Here is a 20336-nt window from a genome sequence, read left to right as displayed (position 1 = left end):
GTTGGATCCTATTGGCTCGTATCTTGTTGAGAATTTTTGCATCCATGTTCATCAGGGATATTGGTCTGTAATTCTCCTTTTTGGTGGGGTCTTTGTCTGGTTTTGGAATTAAGGTGATGCTGGCCTCATAGAATGAATTTGGAAGTACTCCATCTCTTTCTATCTTTCCAAACAACTTTAGTAGAATAGGTATGATTTCTTCTTTATTATATTTTTAAAATTTTTATTTATTTATTTATGATAGTCACACACAGAGAGAGAGAGAGAGAGAGAGAGAGAGGGAGAGAGGCAGAGGGAGAAGCAGGCTCCATGCACCAGGAGCCCGATGTGGGATTCGATCCCGGGTCTCCAGGATCGCGCCCTGGGCCAAAGGCAGGCGCTAAACCACTGCGCCACCCAGGGATCCCTGATTTCTTCTTTAAACGTTTGATAGAATTCCCCTGGGAAGCCATCTGGCCCCGGACTCTTGTGTCCTGGGAGGTTTTTGATGACTTCTTCAATTTCCTCCCTGGTTATTGGCCTGTTCAGGTTTTCTATTTCTTCCTGTTCCAGTTCTGGTAGTTTGTGGCTTTCCAGGAATGCGTCCATTTCTTCTAGATTGCCTAATTTATTGGCGTAGAGCTGTTCATAATATGTTTTTAAAATCGTTTGAATTTCCTTGGTGTTGGTAGTGATCTCTCCTTTCTCATTCATGATTTTATTAATTTGAGTCTTCTCTCCCTTCTTTTTAATAAGGTTGGCTAATGGTTTATCTATCTTATTAATTCTTTCAAAGAACCAACTCCTGGTTCTATTGATCTGTTCCACAGTTCTTCTGGTCTCAATTTCGTTGAGTTCTGCTCGAATTTTAATTAACTCTCTTCTTCTGCTGGGTGTCGGGTCGATTTGCTGTTTTTTCTCTAGCTCCTTTATGTGTAAGGTTAGCTTTTGTATTTGAGTTCTTTCCAGTTTTTGAATGGATGCTTGTATTGCGATGTATTTCCCCCTCAGGACTGCTTTTGCTGCATCCCAAAGATTCTGAACAGTTGTATCTTCATTCTCATTAGTTTCCATGAATCTTTTTAATTCTTCCTTAATTTCCTGGTTGACCTTTTCATCTTTTAGCAGGATGGTCCTTAACCTCCACGTGTTTGATGTCCTTCCAAACTTCTTCTTGTGATTTAGTTCTAATTTCAAGGCGTTATGGTCTGAGAATATGCAGGGGACGATCCCAATCTTTTGGTATCGGTTCAGACCCGATTTGTGACCCAGTATGTGGTCTATTCTGGAGAAAGTTCCATGTGCACTTGAGAAGAAAGTGTATTCAGTTGAGTTTGGATGTAAAGTTCTGTAGATATCTGTGAAATCCATCTGGTCCAGTGTATCATTTAAAGCTCTCGTTTCTTTGGAGATGTTGTGCTTAGAAGACCTATCGAGGGTAGAAAGAGCTAGATTGAAGTCACCAAGTATAAGTGTATTATTATCTAAGTATTTCTTGACTTTGGTTAATAATTGGTTTAAGTATTTGGCAGCTCCCACATTCGGGGCATATATATTGAGGATTGTTAAGTCCTCTTGCTGGATAGATCCTTTAAGTATGATATAGTGTCCCTCTTCATCTCTCACTACAGTCTTCGGGGTAAATTTTAGTTTATCTGATATAAGGATGGCTACCCCTGCTTTCTTTTGAGAACCATTTGAATGGTAAATGGTTCCCCAACCTGTTATTTTCAGGTTGTAGGTGTCCTTCTGTCTAAAATGAGTCTCTTGTAGACAGCAAATAGATGGGTCCTGCTTTTTTATCCAGTCTGAAACCCTGCGCCTTTTGATGGGGTCATTAAGCCCGTTCACGTTCAGAGTTACTATTGACAGATATGAGTTTAGTGTCATCATGATATCTATTTAGTCCTTGTTTTTGTGGATTGTTCCACTGAACTTCTTCTTAAAGGGGAATTTTAAGAGTCCCCCTTAAAATTTCTTGCAGAGCTGGTTTGGAGGTCACATATTCTTTCAGTTCCTGCCTGTCTTGGAAGCTCTTTATCTCCCCTTCCATTTTGAATGAGAGCCTTGCTGGATAAAGTATTCTTGGTTGCATGTTCTTCTCATTTAGGACCCTGAATATATCCTGCCAGCCCTTTCTGGCCTGCCACGTCTCTGTGGAGAGGTCTGCTGTTACCCTAATATTCCTCCCCATGAAAGTCAGGGACTTCTTGTCTCTTGCTGCTTTAAGGATCTTCTCTTTATCTTTGGAATTTGCAAGCTTCACTATTAAATGTCGAGGTGTTGAACGGTTTTTATTGATTTTAGTGGGGGATCTCTCTATTTCCTGGATCTGAACGCCTGTTTCCCTTCCCAGATTGGGAAAGTTTTCAGCTAGGATTTGTTCAAATATATATTCTGGCCCTCTGTCCCTTTCGGCGCCCTCGGGAACCCCAATTAAACATAGGTTTTTCTTCCTTAGGCTGTCATTTATTTCCCTTAATCTGTCTTCATGGTTCTTTAATTGTTTATCTCTTTTTTCCTCAGTTTCCCTCTTTGCCATTAACTTGTCTTCTATGTCACTCACTCGTTCTTCCACCTCGTTAACCCTCGTCGTTAGGACTTCTAGTTTGGATTGCATCTCATTCAATTGATTTTTAATTTCTGCCTGATTGGATCTAAATTCTGCAGTCATGAAGTCTCGTGAGTTCTTAATGCTTTTTTCTAGAGCCACCAGTAGCTGTATAATGGTGCTTCTGAATTGGCTTTCTGACATTGAAGTGTAATCCAGATTTTGTAACTCTGTGGGAAAGAGGGCTGTTTCTGATTCTTTCTTTTGAGGTGAGGTTTTCCTTCTAGTCATTTTGGTCAGTGCAGAGTGGCCAAAAACAAGTTGTATTGGAACACGGAGGAGTATCACTGGTCCGTCTAGCTGGTCTTCTGGGGGATGGGCCTGTTGTGCTGATTTTCAGGTGTTAGCACTTGGGGGAGCTGCTCTGCCCCTGCCTGCTGCAGGGCTCAGCGGGGGTTGTTTACCCCGTGGGGCCCCAGGAGGAACAGTCGCAGTTGCTATGGCAACTCTGGAAGCCTGGATTCAGCCTCCGCAGGAACTACGGGGCTCGGGGCTCTCGGCTCTCCGTCTGCAGGGCCTGGAGGCTCCGGGGCGGGGCCGCTGATCTGCTCAGCTCGGGGCAGGAGCGTCCTTGCTGTCCTGGGCCCTCCCGGCCTCTGCCTGTCCCGGGGGAGGCCGGATCCTGGGCTGTGTCCCGGCGCCCTGTGCTCCGGGGCCTGCGCTGTTGGATTCGCGCTCCCGCCCCGCAGCTCCCTCTCTGGAGCCGCTCCCGAGCCCCTCCGAGCTGCTCCGGTCGGTCCCGCCGTGCGCGCTGCAGCCCTTAGGGAACTCGGCGCACTCTCCCGGGGCGCAGGTGTCTGTTAGTGTCCCAGGGAGCCCGAGGGCATCCCTGCCCTCCTGGGTCCTGCTCTAACTCCCTGCGAGCCCCTTTCCGCCCGGGGAGGTTGGTGCAGCTCCTGCTTCTCCGGGACGGGGCTCTCCTGTCCTGGGGACACCCGCCCCGGCCTCAGCCCGGCTCCTCGCGGGGCCCCTCCCCCTCGGAGGCCTTTTGTTCCTTTATTTCTTTTTCCCCGTCTTCCTACCTTGATAGAAGCGCGAACTCTTCTCACTGTAGCATTCCAGCTGGTCTCTCTTTACATCTCAGGCCGAATTCGTAGATTTTCAGGATGATTTGAAGGTTATCTAGGTAATTTGGTGGGGACAGGCGATTTGGGGACCCTGCTCTTCCGCCATCTTGCCCCTCCCCCAATTCCACACAAATCTTAAGATGATTTGTTCCAACTCTCTGAAGATAGTCCATGGTATTTTGATAGGGATTGCATTGAATGTGTAAACTGCCCTGGGTAGCATAGACATTTTCACAATATTAATTTTTCCAATCTATGGGCATGGAATATTTTTCCATCTCTGTGTCTTTCTCAATTTCCTTCAGAAGTGTTCTGTAGTTTTTAGGGTATTGATCCTGTATCTCTTTGGTTAGGTTTATTCCTAGGTATCTTATGCTTTTGGGTGCAGTTGTAAATGGGATTGACTCCTTAATTTCTCTTTCCTTAGTCTCATTGTTAGTGTATAGAAATGCCACTGATTTCTCGGCATTGATTTTGTATCTTGCCACACTGCTGAATTGCTGTATGAGTTCTAGCAATCTTTGGGTGGAGTCTTTTGGGTTTTCTATGTACAGTATCATGTCATCTGCAAAGAGGGAGAGTTTGACTTCTTCTTTGCCAATTTGAATGCTTTTTATTTCTTTTTGTTGTATGATTGCTGAGGCTAGGACTTCTAGTACTATGCTGAATAGCCGTGGTAAGACTCTGCATCTCTGTAGTGTTCTTGATCTTAGGGGAATGGCACTCAGTGTTTCCCCTTTGAGAATGATATTTACTGTGGACTTTTTTTATAGATGACTTCTAAGATGCTGAGGAATGTTCCCTCTATGCCTACACTCTGAATCAGGAATTGATGCTGTCTTTTGTCAAATGCTTTCTCTGCATCTATTGAGAGGATCAAATGGTTCTTGTTTTTTCTCTTGTTGATATGATCTATCATGTTGATTGTTGAATGAGTGTTGAACCAACCTTGCATCCCGGGGATAAATCCCACTTGGTCATGGTGAATAATCTTCTTAATGTATTGTTGGATCCTATTGGCTAGTATCTTGTTGAGAACTTTTGCATCTGTGTGCATCAGGGATATTGGTCTACAATTCTCCTTTTTGGTGGGGTCTTTGTCTGGTTTTGGAATTAAGGTGATGCTGGCCTCATAGAATGAATTTGGAAGTACTCCATCTCTTTCTATCTTTCCAAACAGCTTTAGTAGAATAGGTATGATTTCTTCTTTAAACGTTTCATAGAATTCCACTTGGAAGCCATCTGGCCCTGGACTTTTGTGTCTTGGGAGGTTTTTGATGACTGCTTCAATTTCCTCCCTGGTTATTGGCCTGTTCAGGTTTTCTATTTCTTCCTGTTCCAGTTTTGGTAATTTGTGGTTTTCCAGAAAAGCATTCATTTCTTCTAGATTGTCTAATTTATTGGCATATATCTGCTCATAATATGTTTTTAAAATCGTTTGTATTTCTTTGGTAATGATTGTGATCTCTCCTTTTTCATTCGTGATTTTATTAATTTGAGTCTTTTCTCTTTTCTGTTTAATAATGCTGGCTAATGGTTTATCTACCTTATTACTTCTTTCAAAGAACCAACTCCTGGTTTGTTGATCTGTTCTACAGTTCTTCTGGTCTGTATTTCATTGAGTTCTCATCGATTATTACCTCTCTTCTTCTGCTTGGTGTAGGTGTTATATGCTGTTCTTTCTACAGTTCCCTTAGGTGCGAGGTTAGCTTGTGTATTGGAGTTTTTTCCAATTTTTTGAGGGATGCATGTATTGCGATGTATTTCCCTCTCAGGACTGCTTTTCCTGTATCCCAAAGATTTTAAACAGTTGCATCTTCATTCTCATTAGTTTCCATGAATCTTTTTAATTCTTCTCTAATTTCCTGGTTGACCCATTCATCTCTATTCTGTTCCATTGATCTATGTGTCTATTTTTGTCCTAGTACCACACTGTCTGGATTTTCACAGTTTTGTAGTACAACTTGAAATCCGGCATTGTGATGCTCTTTAACCTCCAAGTGTTTGAATTTCTTCTTGTGATTGAGTTCTAGTTTCAAAGCATTGTGGTCTGAAAATATTCAGAGGACAATCCCAATCTTTTGGTATAGGTTGAGACCTGATTTGAGACCCAGTATGTGGTGTTCTGGAGAAAGTTCCATGTGCACTTGAGAAGAATGTATCTTCAGTTGCATTCAAATGCAAACTTCTGTATATATCTGTGAAATCCATCTGGTACAGTGTATCATTTAAAGCTCGTTTCTTTGGAGATATTGTGCTTATAATATCTGTCATTTGCAGAAAGTGCCATGTTGAAGCCTCCCAGTATTAGTGTGTTATTATCTAAGTATGTCTTAACTTTGGTTATTAATTGATTGTTTTGCTGACAGCTCCCACATTAGGGCATAAATATTCATGATTGTTAGGTCCTCTTGTTAAATAGATCCTTTAAGTATGATATAGTGTCCCTCTTCATCTCTTACTACAGTCTTTGGGATAAATTTTAATTTATCTGATATGATGATTGCTACCCCTGCTTTCTTTTGAGGACCCTTTGAATGGTAAATGGTTCTCCAACCTTTCATTTTCAGGCTGGAGGTGTCCTTACATCTAAAAGGAGTCTCTTGTAGACAGCAAATAGATGGATCTCACCTTTTTATCCAGTCTGAAACCCTGCACCTTTTGATGGGGTCATTAAGTCCATTCACGTTCAGAGTTACTATTGAAAGATATGAAGTTAGTGTCATCATAATCCCTAGTCACTCCCTGTTTTTGTGGATTATTTCTTTGGGCGTCCTCTTTCTTTTACAGGTGCCCCCTTAATATGTCTTGCAGAGCTTGTTTGGTGGTCACATATTCTTTCAGTTTCTGCCTATCTTGGAAGCTCTTTATCTCTCCTTCTATTGTGAATGAGAGCCTTGCTGGATAAAGTATCCTGGGCTGCATGTTCTTCTCATTTAGGACCCTGAATATATCCTGCCAGCCCTTTCTGTCCTGCCAGGTCTCTGTGGAGAGGTCTCCTGTTAATCTAATATTTCTCCCCATACGAGTTAGGGATCTCTTGTCTCTTGCTGCTTTAAGGATTTTCTCTTTATCTTTGGAATTTGGAAGTTTCACTATTAAATGTTGAGGTGTTGAAGGGTTTTTGTTGATTTTGGGGGGAGCCTCTCTATCTCCTGGATCTGAATGCCTGTTTCCCTCCCCAAATTACGGAAGTTCTCAGCTATGATTTGTTCAAATCTGCTTTCTGGCCCTCTATCCTTCTCGGCGCTCTCTGGAACCCCAATTAAATGTAGATTTTTCCTTCTGAGGCTGTCATTTATTTCCCTTAACCTTTCCTCATGGTCCTTTAATTGTTTTTCTCTTTTTTCCTCAGCTTCCTTCCTTGCCATCAACTTGTCTTCTGTGTTGCTCACTCTTTCTTCTATCTCATTAACCCTCGTCGTTAGGACCTCCAGTTTGGATTGCATCTCATTTAATTGATTTTTATTTTCAGCCTGATTAGATCTAAATTCTGCAGTCATGAAGTCTCTTGAATCCTTTGCTTTTTTCCAGAGCCACCAGTAGCTTTATAGTTAGGCTTCTGAATTGGCTTTCTGACGTCGAATTGTAATCCAATTCTGTAACTCTGTGGCAGAGAGTACTGTTTCTGATTCTTTCTTTTGTGGTGAGTTTTTCCTTCTAGCCATTTTGCTCAGGGAAGCATGGCTGTATGAGTGGGCTGAGTCAAGAATATCAACCACGGGGACGCCTGGGTGGCTCAGTGGTTGGGTGTCTGCCTTTGGCTCAGGGTGTGGTCCCTGGGTCCCAGGATCGAGTCCCACATCAGGCTCCCTGCATGGAGCCTGCTTCTCCTCCCTCTGCCTATGTCTTTGCTTCTCTCTGTGTGTCTCTTGTGAATAAATAAATAAAATCTTTTAAAAAAAAGAATATCAACCATGACCAAAGTCAATTTCACCCTAGATGATTCTGAACAGGTAAGAGACCAGAAACTGAAAACAAAGATCAGAACAAAATAAAACAAAAAGATCCCTAAAGTGAAAAACAAATTTTAAAACAAAGTAGTAAAAAATAAAAGGCCAAGAATCCCAAAGTAGAATTAAAAAAAGAAGGGAGAAAAAAAGAAGAGAAAAAAGCAAATTAAAGAGGAAAAAAAATAAAAAAGAGAAGAAGAAAAGGGGGGACTGGGAGATGGTGGTGGTGATGTAGTTGTAGTGGAGAGGGAGATATAGTCCACCTGAGGGCTCATAGAGGGTGATCCTCATAGTTCTGAGTATATTAAGTTCTGTATATTAGAAGATTCTCAGTCCCAAATTTATATAAACCAGAAATACTTGTAGAAATCCCCAACATTGACCACCAAAACATAAATGAGATAAAAGAGAGGGGCAGAATGGGAATGAGGAATCTCACAGAATGAACCAGCACGGTATACCACTTGGTTCTTGGTGCATACTGGTCATGTTTTAGAAGGTATTAACTTCTGCCATTGTAGAACCTAATGAGGCAGAGAAAACAAAAAACACAAAACAAAACAAAACAAAAAAAAACACATATCTTGTATATCTCCCAAAATCAAATTGAGTATTTTGAAGGAAATCTAGAAGTGGAAAATATATCTAAAACCTATAATTGTAGAAATATGAAAGTCAAAAAGGAAGAAACTTAAAAATGAAGAAGTGGTAAAATATTGTAGTTAAGGTAGGAAAAGAAAAAACTTGCGATTTTTAGTTTGACGTAAAAACGAGTTGTACTGGAAAAAGGAAGAAAAAAATAGGAGGGATACCCTCTAGTTCTATATACTATAAATCCCTCTGACTTTCCCTGGATCTTTCCAGCACTGCTGGGTCAAGAACTTGCTCTTCCCCTGTCCTTCCAGCTGGTCTTCTGAGGGAGGGGCCTGCTCTGCTAATTCTCAGGTGTGTGCACCTGGGGGAGCTGCCCCTCCCCCCTGCCAGGAGCCAGGCTCAGTGGGAGCTGTTTACCCCGTGAGACCCCTGTTCCCTGGTGGCCCGCTCTGTCCCAGGCACAGAGTGACACCAGGAGGAACAACACTGGCGGTGGCCAGCTCTCCAGCTCTGGAGTCAGCTCCTGCAGAAACCACCACAGTCTCCCAGTCTGCAGAGGCCTAGATGCTCCGGGCTGGCACAGGTGCACTGATCTCTGCACAGCTTGGGGGCGCCCATCAGCAGGAGAGTCCTTGTTGTCCTGGGCCCTCCCCACCTCCGCCTGTCCCCAGGAGAGTGCAGCATCGCTGGCTGTGTCTGCTCAGAGCCCTGGGATCTGGGGCCTGTGCTGCTGGAATGGCACTCCTGGGGCCGCGGCTCCCGCAGGGAAGGAGGAACAGACCCCTCTGTCCAGAGCCCACACCCAATGGGCTGGCTTCTCCCCGAGGCCCCACCAGGTGTGCACTCCAGCCCTTTACTCAGATAGGCCCACAGTCTGTAGCGCGCTCTCTCCCAGGGCGCACCTCCTCTATTAGTGACTCCGGAAAACTGGAGGTTGCACTGCCCCTCCTGGAATCCTGCCCGAATTCCCAGCTAGGCGCCTTTCCATCCGGAAAGAATCCAGTGCGGATTTTAAAGTTGCTGCTTCGGGGATCCCTGGGTGGCGCAGCGGTTTGGCGCCTGCCTTTGGCCCAGGGCGCGATCCTGGAGACCCGGGATCGGATCCCACGTCGGGCTCCCGGTGCATGGAGCCTGCTTCTCTCTCTCTCTGTGACTATCATAAATAAATAAATAAATAAATAAATAAATAAAAATAAAGTTGCTGCTTCCCGGGGCTGGGCTTTCCTGTCCTGGAAGCTCTCGCTGCTCACCTTAGCCTGGCTCCTTGCACGGGGGGGGGGGGGGGGGGGGGGGGGGGCACTTGATTCTTTATTATTTTATTTTTTTCCACCTTCTTATATTGTTAGAAGTGAAAAGCTTTCTCTCTGTAACATTCCGACTGTTCTCTCTTTAAATCTCAGGTCGAATTCATAAGGTTTTCAGGATGGTTTGAAAGTTATCTAGGTAAGTTGGTGGGGCCAGGTGAGTTGAGGACCCTACTCCTACACCATCTTGCCCCACATCTCCGGCCACACTCTCAAATAAATAAATATAATCTTTTTTAAAAAAGAAAACAATAAAATAAAATATATATAGAAAGGCACAAACCCTAAATAGTAGTATTAAACTGAAATTGTAGGGCAGCCTGGGTGACTCAGCAGTTTAGCGCCGCCTTCAGCCCAGGGCATGATCCTGGATACCTGGGATTGAGTCCAACATCAGGCTCCCTGTATGGAGCCTCCTTCTCCCTCTGCCTGTGTCTCTGCCTCTCTTTCTCTCTGTGTCTCTCATGAATAAATAAATAAAATCTTTAAAAAAATAAAATAAAATGAAATTGTAAATTAAACATACTTGATTTTTTAATTTAAATTTAATTTTAAGGAATAAATCCCATTTACAATTGCACCCAAAAGCATAAGATACCTAGGAATAAACCTATCCAAAGAGATACAGGATCTATACCCTCAAAACTACAGAATACTTCTGAAAGAAATTGAGAAAGACACAGAGATGGAAAAATATTCCATGCCCATAGATTGGAAGAATTAATATTGTGAAAATGTCTATGCTACCCAGGGCAGTTTACACATTCAATGCAATCCCTATCAAAATACCATGGACTTTCTTCAGAGAGTTGGAACAAATCATCTTAAGATTTGTGTGGAATTAGAAAAGACCCTGAATAGTCAGGAGAATATTGAAAATGAAAACCAGAGCCAAGTGCATCATAATGCCGGATTTCAGGTTGTACTACAAAGCTGTGGTCATCAAGACAGTGTGGTACTGGCACAAAAACAGACACATAGATCAATGGAACAGAATAGAGAACCGAGAAGTGGGCCCTCAACTCTATGGTCGACTAATATTCGACAAAGCAGGAAAGACTATACAATGGAAAAAGGACAGTCTCTTCAATAAATGGTGCTGGGACAATTGGACAGCCACATGCAGAAGAATAAAACTAGACGATTCTCTTACCCCATACACAAAGATAAACTCAAAATGGATGAAAGATCTAAATGTGAGACAAGAATCCATCAAAATCCTAGAGGAGAACACAGGCAACACCCTTTTTGAACTTGGCCACAGTAACTTCTTGCAAGATACATCCAAGAAGGCAAGGGAAACAAAAGCAAAAATGAACTATTGGGACTTCATCAAGATAAGAAGTTTTGCACAGCAAAAGATACCGTCAACAAAACTCAAAGACAACCTACAGAATGGGAGAAGATATTTGCAAATGACGTATCACATAAAGGGCTAGTTCCCAAGATCTATAAAGAACTTATTAAACTCAACACCAAAGAAACAAACAATCCAATCATGAAATGGGCAAAAGACATGAACAGAAATCTCACAGAGGAAGACACAGACATGGCCAACAGGCACATGAGAAAATGCTCTGCATCACTTGCCATCAGGGAAATACAAATCAAAACCACAATGAGATACCACCTCACACCAGTGAGAATGGGGAAAATTAACAAGGCAGGAAACCACAAACATTGGAGAGGATGTGGAGAAAGGGAACCCTCCTGCACTGTTGGTGGGAATGTGAACTGGTGCAGCCACTCAGGAAAACTGTGTGGAGATTCCTCAAAGAGTTAAAAACAGATCTGCCCTACAATCCAGCAATTGCACTGCTGGGGATTTACCCCAGAGATACAGATGCAATGAAACACCGGGACACCTGCATCCCAATGTTTATAGCAGCAATGTCCACAATAGCCAAACTGTGGAAGGAGCCTTGGTGTCCATCAAAAGATGAGTGGATAAAGAAGATGTGGTTTATGTATACAATGGAACTCAGCCATTAGAAGCGACAAATACCCACCATTTGCTCCGACGTGGGTGGAACTGGAGGGTATTATGCTGAGTGAAATAAGTCAATCAGAGAAGGACAAACATTATATGGTCTCATTCATTTGGGGAATATAAAAAATAGTGAAAGGCAATAAAGGGGAAAGGAGAAAAAATGAGTGCGAAATATCAGAAAGGAAGACAGAACATGAGAGAGTCCTAACTCTGGGAAACGAACTAGGGGTGATGGAAGGGGAGGTTGGCAGGGGGTTGGGGTGACTGGGTGATGGGCACTGAGGGGGGCACTTGACGGGATGAGCACCGGGTGTTATGCTATATATCGGCAAATTGAACTCCAATAAAAAAATTTTAATAAAATAAAATAAATTTTAAAAAAAATAAATCAATTTTTAAAAGAATAAATTGGGAGGGATCACTCTATGTGATGGCTTGCTACATAGCTATAGCTATAATCAAGGTAATTATTGTATTAATAGAGATACAGGGATCCCTGGGTGGCGCAGCGGTTTGGCGCCTGCCTCTGGCCCAGGGCATGATCCTGGAGACCCGGGATTGAATCCCACAACGGGCTCCCGGTGCATGGAGCCTGCTTCTCCCTCAGCCTGTGTCTCCAGGATCGCGCCCTGGGCCAAAGGCAGGCGCCAAACCGCTGCGCCACCCAGGGATCCTGAAGTTGTCCTATTTCTGTAATTTCCTGCAAGTTTATACTTATTTCAAAATTTAAAAAAATAAGAAATCTATCCTCCCAAAAAGAGTCTGCCCCTTCTGACCATTCGGCTGACATCCTGTGACCTAAGCTGGCCAGTTAGCATCAACCTCCCTCCCTCCCTCTTATGTACAGTATTTGGATAAAGGGAGGTAACATTACACAAATTAGCCAATACAGTCCTCCTTGGGACCCTTCTTGCCTACCAAGGAAGATAACATGTGAGAGCCCTGATAATGTAATTTATCAGCTGTACCTCAAAGCATAGAACACAGCATTTCCCAATTGTGCACGCCAATAAATCCCTCTAAAAACATCAGTGTATAATAGGGAGAATCCATAAGGCCAGCAGTCATAATAATCACTAACTACAGTTTTTGCTTTGTTTCTGTTTCCTCTATCCAAGTCACTTGAGTCTTTGAAAACATAGGGTAGAAATTGAGCCACATCCATTGAAGAGCTTAGATGGAAATAAGGATGGTGCTGTTAACATCAATGTAATGTCTGAGTGTAGAAATTTCTGTGAATGCCTGAAATTATGTCATAAAGAAATCTCCCTACCCTGTGCAGATAATGGTCCCTCTGACAATGAAATTCATTTCTGCCTAAGTTGAATGCAATAAACACATAACACAAGGGAGCAGATGGAAGATCAGTCAGAAGTTAAGTCAACTTTCTTATGTGTCAAGGAAGAAAATTTTAGAGAAATATAAACCAGATCTGAATCAAGTAAAAGGTGTCTAACTAGAGAAAAATATCCATATGGAAGATTCTTATCTTGTGACAACAAGGCACCCTCTGTTGCCTAGGTGACTCCCACAGGAAGATGTTAGCCATGTGGCTTTCTTTATAACCTGGCAGGATAGTCTATTATCTCCAGGGTCTGACATCAGAAGCTTCAGATAAATGGGCCCTTGTTTGCCATTTTCGAGGGCATGGCAACATAAGTTCAATTAAGAAAGCCAGAGCCTAGAAGTAGACTCACTAAACCCTTCTCACAAGGGAGCTGGCTCACCTTCATTTGAGGCAGGACAAATATAATGCCCAGGAGCTATGGGAGCAAATGGCAGAGGGCAGTCCAGGTCAGTAGTTAGGTGAGATGGGTGAGGTGGCAGAGGAAGCTCCAATTTGAAGTGTACAGAATTTTAGCTAGCTCTCAGAGTATAGCAGCAGAGTAATCAAGGAGCAGGCTATATATGGATATGATTCTTGGAAGTCTAAGCAAATTGTCTGTCAGCCTTGGGGGCATCTTACAACAGGGGGCAAGACTGTGGGTACTGGATGGGCTATGGAAGCCAAAACTTGATTCCATGGGTAGTCAGTTGAGGAATGGTATTAAGACATACTGGAAAAGATAAGTGCAGAGCTCTAATCTGAGATCATCCGAGGGAGGGGACACATCATCGTGACAGATATCCAGGCTAAAGAAACAAGAAGAAGCCCAGTTTTGTTAAATGGACTATAAAGACCCAGAGATCAATTTAGAAGCAAGCAGAGCCCAACACTGAGCCCTAGAATATTAAAACTGAGCTCTCAAAAGTTCCACTGAGAAGAGATAGCATTTGTAGAGAATGAGGCAAGATTTAGCCTCTAGGTGGAAACCCCCTAGCCCCTTTAGGAAAAAGAAAGGATAATAGTATCTGGGAACCCAGCTAGAAATGTCCTGCTAACATCCTGAAACCTCCTTCAGTTCTATGTTTGCCACTATTAGAGCTGGATTTCGTTTTTAGCAAAGGGCTATTCCATTCCTTATAAGAAAACTTTCTATTAGTATATGTGTCATTATTTAAATGGTTATCAGTCATTTATACCTTAGTATCATTTGCTGACATTTTTCCTACCTGAGAGCAGGTTTTGATGGAAATTAAAAGAAATTATTCATATAGCAGAGTCTTACTGAAAGGCTATGAGCCAGGCACTCTGCTACGCATTGGGGATACAAAGATGAGACAAAGCACATGCACTTTATCTCTGGAGAATTTTACAACATTCTATGTTAAAGGTGGGAAGGAAGCTACTAAAGGGAAAAAATATGTGCTGGAGGAAAGTTTGGTTCATTATAAACAAACATTTTCTTATTTTCCAGTGTTTCCAAATATGACTCATTTCTCCACGGAAATCCCACATATGATCCTTGCCATTTTTCCACAGCCCTCACCCCAACATCCCTAATTCTCCAAATAGCTTCAGGGCTTCTTGGTCCATGCTTACAGTCAAGAGTAGAGATGCTGGGAAGATCATTTTGTTCCATATCCTTTGATTTATTGACAAGGAAAACCCAGTCCAAAGAGATAAAGTAACTGGAAGAAATCATGAAGGAAGTTCATGATAGAAATTTATGTACTCCCCAAACCCTCTCATCAGAACCTTCTCAAATGCATCATAACATCTCCTAACAATAGGCCAGAAAAGCTATAATAACAGAGAAACCCCAGATCACTTGTTTTCCAATGTCCACTACATAAACTTCAAACCCCTTGCCCCAGCTTTCAAAACCTTCCACTCTATTTGGTCTATATAACTGCACTACTTGATCTTTCATTACTCATCTACTTCCAATTATTTGACTCTTATATCATCTGTGCTTCCCTATTTCCATTCCCTTGCTCATTCCATCATCGCCACCAGATGCCCTACCACCACCATCTCCATATAAAGAATTTTTACCAGTGCCATCCCATTCACAAAGCCATCCACAATCTTACTGGCCAGAAAAGATCTCAAACTATTTTTGTGCTTGTACCATTCCAGTGGCTCTTACCACATATGACCTCAGATGGGTACTTTGTAACTGTCTTATCTGTCCTAATGAAAGACAGGGACTCTAACACATATCTGGAACTTCTCCAGCATTCCCAGCACAGTAAATTCTGAGCATCATAAATAGCTGATGAATGAATGATTTGAATTTAATTGAATTGAATTAACTTGAATTCCTGTCATTGACCAAAAGGTGGAGACCAAATCACAGCAATGCTGTTCTAAAGCTTAGCCTGGCTGAGAAAGACTAGATAGGCAAGAGAAGGAGAAACTAAAAGGAAGCTGCAGAGGAACCAATTGCCGGACCTGAGGAAAAAGAACAAACTGGAAACACACTGCAAGCCAAGACATGGGGCCTGTAAGAGATAAAGAATAAGGTTTTAATTTGGGAGACTAAACATGAAGGTGCCCTAGACACAAATAAGCAGACAGAAATTACCAAACTGTTTTGTGCTTTTCTCTTCCTTTTTTTTTTTGGTAATTTTATGATTTTATTAACACAAATATGTCATGCACATAAGCTGTTTATATATTCATTTTCTTCACTGTGCAGCCTGGCATTGGGATTGGTGATGCTGATGGCCAACTAGGCTGGTCTTTCTACAGTGGCTTGGCAGTTCTTGGAGGAGACATTGTGAGCAATCTCAGCACAGTAAGATTTGTTGCACATCAGCAGCACTTCAATCTCCACATTGTGGACTAGGAACTTCCAGAAGCCACCAGGAAGCATGTGCTCTGTTTTCTTGTTGCTTCCATAACTGATGTTGAACATCAAGATCTGGCCCTTGATTCTTCTGCACATCCTATTGTCAATGCCTCTGGGTTTCCATCAGTTGCACTTAATTATGACATATTGGTCTAATTGGTGCCGAATGAACTCCTTGGTCAACTAATCTTCAACAAAATAGGAAAGACTATCCAATGGGAAAAGGACAGTCTTTTCAGCAAATGGTTTTGGGAAAACTGGACAGAAACATCCAGAAGAATGAAACTGGACCACTTTCTTACACCATACACAAAAATAAATTCTAAATGGATGAAAGACCTAAATATAAGATAGGAAACCATCAAAATCCCAGAGGAGAACACAAACAGCCACCTCTTTGACATTGGCCACAGAAGCTTCTTACTAAACACATCTCTAGAGGCAAGGGAAACAAAAGCAAAAATGAACTATTGAGGCTTCATCAATACAAAAATCTTCTGCACAGCAAAGGAAACAATAAAACTGAAGGCAATTTACAGAATGGGATAAGATACTTGTAAATGACATATCAGCTAAAGGGCTAGTATCCAAAATCTATAAATAATTTGACAAACTCACCCCAAAAAAACAAAAAATCCAGTCAAGAAATGGGCAGAAGACATGAATTGACACTTTTCCAAAGAAGACATCCAGATGGCTAACATTGACACTTTTCCAAAGAAGACATCCAGATGGCTAACACACATGAAAAACTGCTCAACATCACTCATCATCAAGGAAATACAAATCAAAACCACAATGACATACCACCTCACACCAGTCAGAATGGCTAAAATTAACAAGTCAAGAAACAACAGATGTTGGCGAGGATGCAGAGAAAGGGGAACCCTCTTACACTGTTGATGGGAATGCAAACTGATGCAGCCACTCTGCAAAACAATATGGAGTTTCCTCAAAAAGTGAAAAATAGAACTACCCTATGACCCAGCAATTACACTACTAGGTATTTATCCTAAGGATACAAAAATAGTGATTTAAAGGGGCACATGCACCCCAATATTTATAGCAGCAATGTCCACAATAGCTAAAATATGGAAGGAGCCCAGATGTCCACTGACTGATGAATGGATAAAGAAGATCCATTATATGTCATTACATATAATATATACATATAATATATATAATATATATATCATTACATATACTACCATTATATATCTATATATAATGGAATACACACACACTATAATGTGGATAGAATAGATAATGTGGATAGAACTAGAGTGTATTATGCTAAGGGAAGTTAAGTTAGTCAGAGGAAGATAAATACCATATGATTTCATTCATATGTGTAATTTAAGAAACAAACATGATGATCATTGGGGAAGGGAAGGAAAAAATAAAATAAAAACAGAGAGGCAGGGGCGCCTGGGTGGCTCAGGGGTTGAGTGTCTGCCTTTGGCTCAGGTCATAATCCCGGGGTCCTGGGATTGAGTCCTGCATCAGTCTCCCTGCAGGGAGCCTGCTTCTCCCTCTGCTTGTGTCTCTGCTTCTCTCAGTGTGTCTCTCATGAATAAATAAATAAAATCTTAAAAAAAAACAGAGGGGGGCACTTGGGTGGCTCAGTGGTTGAGCATCTATCTGCCTTTGCCTCAGGTCATGATCCTGGGGTCCTGGGATTGAGTCCTGCATCAGGCTCCCCACAGGAAGCCTGCTTCTCCCTCTGCCTATGTCTCTGCCTCTCTCTGTGTGTCTCTCATGAACAAATAAATAAAATCTTTTTTTAAATTTATTTATGATAGTCACACAGAGAGAGAGAGAGAGAGAGGCAGAGACATAGGCAGAGGGAGAAGCAGGCTCCATGCACCGGGAGCCCGATGTGGGATTCGATCCCAGGTCTCCAGGATCGCGCCCTGGGCCAAAGGCAGGTGCCAAACCGCTGCGCCACCCAGGGATCCCCAAATAAATAAAATCTTAAAAAAAAAAACAGGGGGAGGCAAACCATAAGAGACTCTTAACTATAGGAGACAAACTGAGGGTTGCTGGAGGGGAGGTGGGTGGGGGGATGGGATAACTAGGTGAAGAGCATTAAGGAGGGCATTTGATGTAATAAGCACTGGGTGCTATATATAACTGATGAATCACTAAATTCTACTCCTGAAACTAATAATACACTATATGTTAACTAACTTGAATATAAATAAAATATAGTAAAAAAAAATAACAATAGCCAAAAAGTAGATGCACATCAAATGTCCAGCAACTGATGAATGGATAAACAAAATGTGGTTTATCCATGCAATGGAGAATTATTCAGCCTGAAAAAGGAATGAAGTACAAATACATGCTAAAAAGTGGGTGAACCTTGAAAGCATTATGCTACATGAGAGAAACCAGTCACAAAAATCACAAATTTTATGATTTCACTTCTATGAAATCTCCAGAACCAGCAAATCCAGAGAGACAGAAAGTAGATTAGTGGTTGCTTAGGGTGATGGGGAATAAGGGCTGACTTCGAATGGGCATAAGGTTTCTTTTAGGGAGTACAAAATTGGTCTAAAATTAGATTGCGGTAATGGTTGCATGACCTTGTAAATACTCTTAAAAACCACTTCTCAAAAGGTGAATTGTGTGGTATGTGAATTACATCTCAATAAAGCTTTTTTATTTTCAAATTTAAAATTTTAGAACCTTTTACTCTAGGGCAGTGGTTCTCAGTGGAGAGCAAACGGATGATTTGGTCCCCCAGGCGATATTCAGCAACATTTTTGGTTGTCACAACCAAGGGAGGTGCTACTGGCATCTAGTGGATAGAGATCAAGGATGCTACTGAACATCCTACAAGGCACAGGACAAGCCCCAGATCAAAGACAAATTATGCCCAAAATGTCAACAGAGCCTTGGCTGAGACACACTGATCAAGGGTATAAGTGCTTTAAAACAAAAAATGACTGTAATACCTGGGTGGCTCAGTGGTTAAGCGTCTGCCTTTGGCTTGGGTCGTGATCCTGGGGTCCTGGGATCAAGTCCTGCATCAGGCTCCCCACAAGGAGCCTGCTTCGCCTTCTGCCTATGTCTCTGCCTTTCTCTGTGTGTCTCTCATGAATAAATAAGATATTTAAAACAAAATAGGGATCCCTGGGTGGCCCAGCGGTTTGGCGCCTGCCTTTGGCCCAGGGCACGATCCTGGAGACCCGGGATCGAATCCCACTTCGGGCTCCTGGTGCATGGATCCTGCTTCTCCCTCTGCCTGTGTCTCTGCCTCTCTCTCTCTGTGTGTGACTATCATTCATAAATAAATAAATAAATAACCCAGAAAAAATAAAACAAAATAAAATAAAAATGATTGTTTCCAATACTCGCATTGAGCTTTGTTGTTGTTGCTCTTTTGTAGCATTTATTACCCACCTTCACCTCCATACAACTCAGGAGTTGGTTCACACCTTTTGTAACTGGCCTCTCAGAGGTAAAGTGGCCACCAGGATACATTAATTCATGTTTATAGCAGTGATCAGCTCCTCCCTCTCCTAATGGTTAGAAACCACTTCAGGATTACAGGCAGAGCTCTTGAAAATAGCTATGCAACAGTTTTTCAAGATACTGATGGTTATACAAAATCTTAATATCTTAACATTCTAACTAAAGTACCTAATTTAGAAAGTAAAGAAACATCCCTATTTTATAGTCTAGAAAATATATATTTATATAAAAGATGCATTATAAACCTAGGGGATCTGGTGATTTATTTTAGTTCAGTTAAAACAAACATACATTGTTTCATTGAAACGGTGTAGCACTCTTTGCCAACAAGTCCTAGTGGAACTGTTGGCCTCCAACAGCAGAGTGGGGGTATTTACACTATATACAGAAAGCTAACACACCCAGGTTCTCAAAGATCTTTCATTACACTAGATCACATTTGATTCCGTTACCTTAGATCACATTTTGAAACTACTGCATTTTGAAAATTAGACCTTATTTAAAATTTATTTTTTTTTCTTATTTAAAATTTAAAGAAGAGATCTGAATTTGCACCAAGTTTTCATGAAAAACAGAGCCAGCCCTCTACAGGCACACCTTGTTTTTAACTTTGTTTGTCGGCTTTTTTTTAAAGATTTATTTATTTATTTATTTTTATGATAGACACAGAGAGAGAGATAGAAAGAGGCAGAGACACAGGAGGAGGGAGAAGCAGGCTCCATGCCAGGAGCCCGACATGGGACTCAATCCCAGGACTCCAGGATCACGCCCTGGGCCAAAGGCAGGCGCCAAACCGCTGAGCCACCCAGGGATCCCATGTTTGTTGGCTTTTTAAAGATTTTATTTATTTGAGAGAAAGAGAGAGAGCATGAACAGGGGGAGGGGCAGAGGTAGAAGCAGACTCCCCGCTAAGCAGGGAGCCTGATGTGGGGCTCAATTCCAGGACCCTGAGATCATGACCAGAGCTGAAGGCAGATGCCTAACCGACTGAGCCACCCAGGTGCCCCAGGGCACACCTTGTTTTATTTATTGCACTTCATTCTATTGTGCTTCACAGGTACATACAATGTTGAGAGGGTGGAAACATTTGTTTTCAAGAGTCAGAGCCTCCTTTCCCTGCTTTATTGGTTTCTCTCAGGAACACTTCTCATATGCCTAGAAGTCTTACTCTTTTCACTTT

Source organism: Nyctereutes procyonoides, unplaced genomic scaffold (genome assembly GCF_905146905.1).
Source record: "Nyctereutes procyonoides isolate TBG_1078 unplaced genomic scaffold, NYPRO_anot_genome, whole genome shotgun sequence".
In the NCBI taxonomy this organism is placed as follows: domain Eukaryota; kingdom Metazoa; phylum Chordata; class Mammalia; order Carnivora; family Canidae; genus Nyctereutes; species Nyctereutes procyonoides.
Note: the sequence above shows the minus strand (reverse complement) of the source record.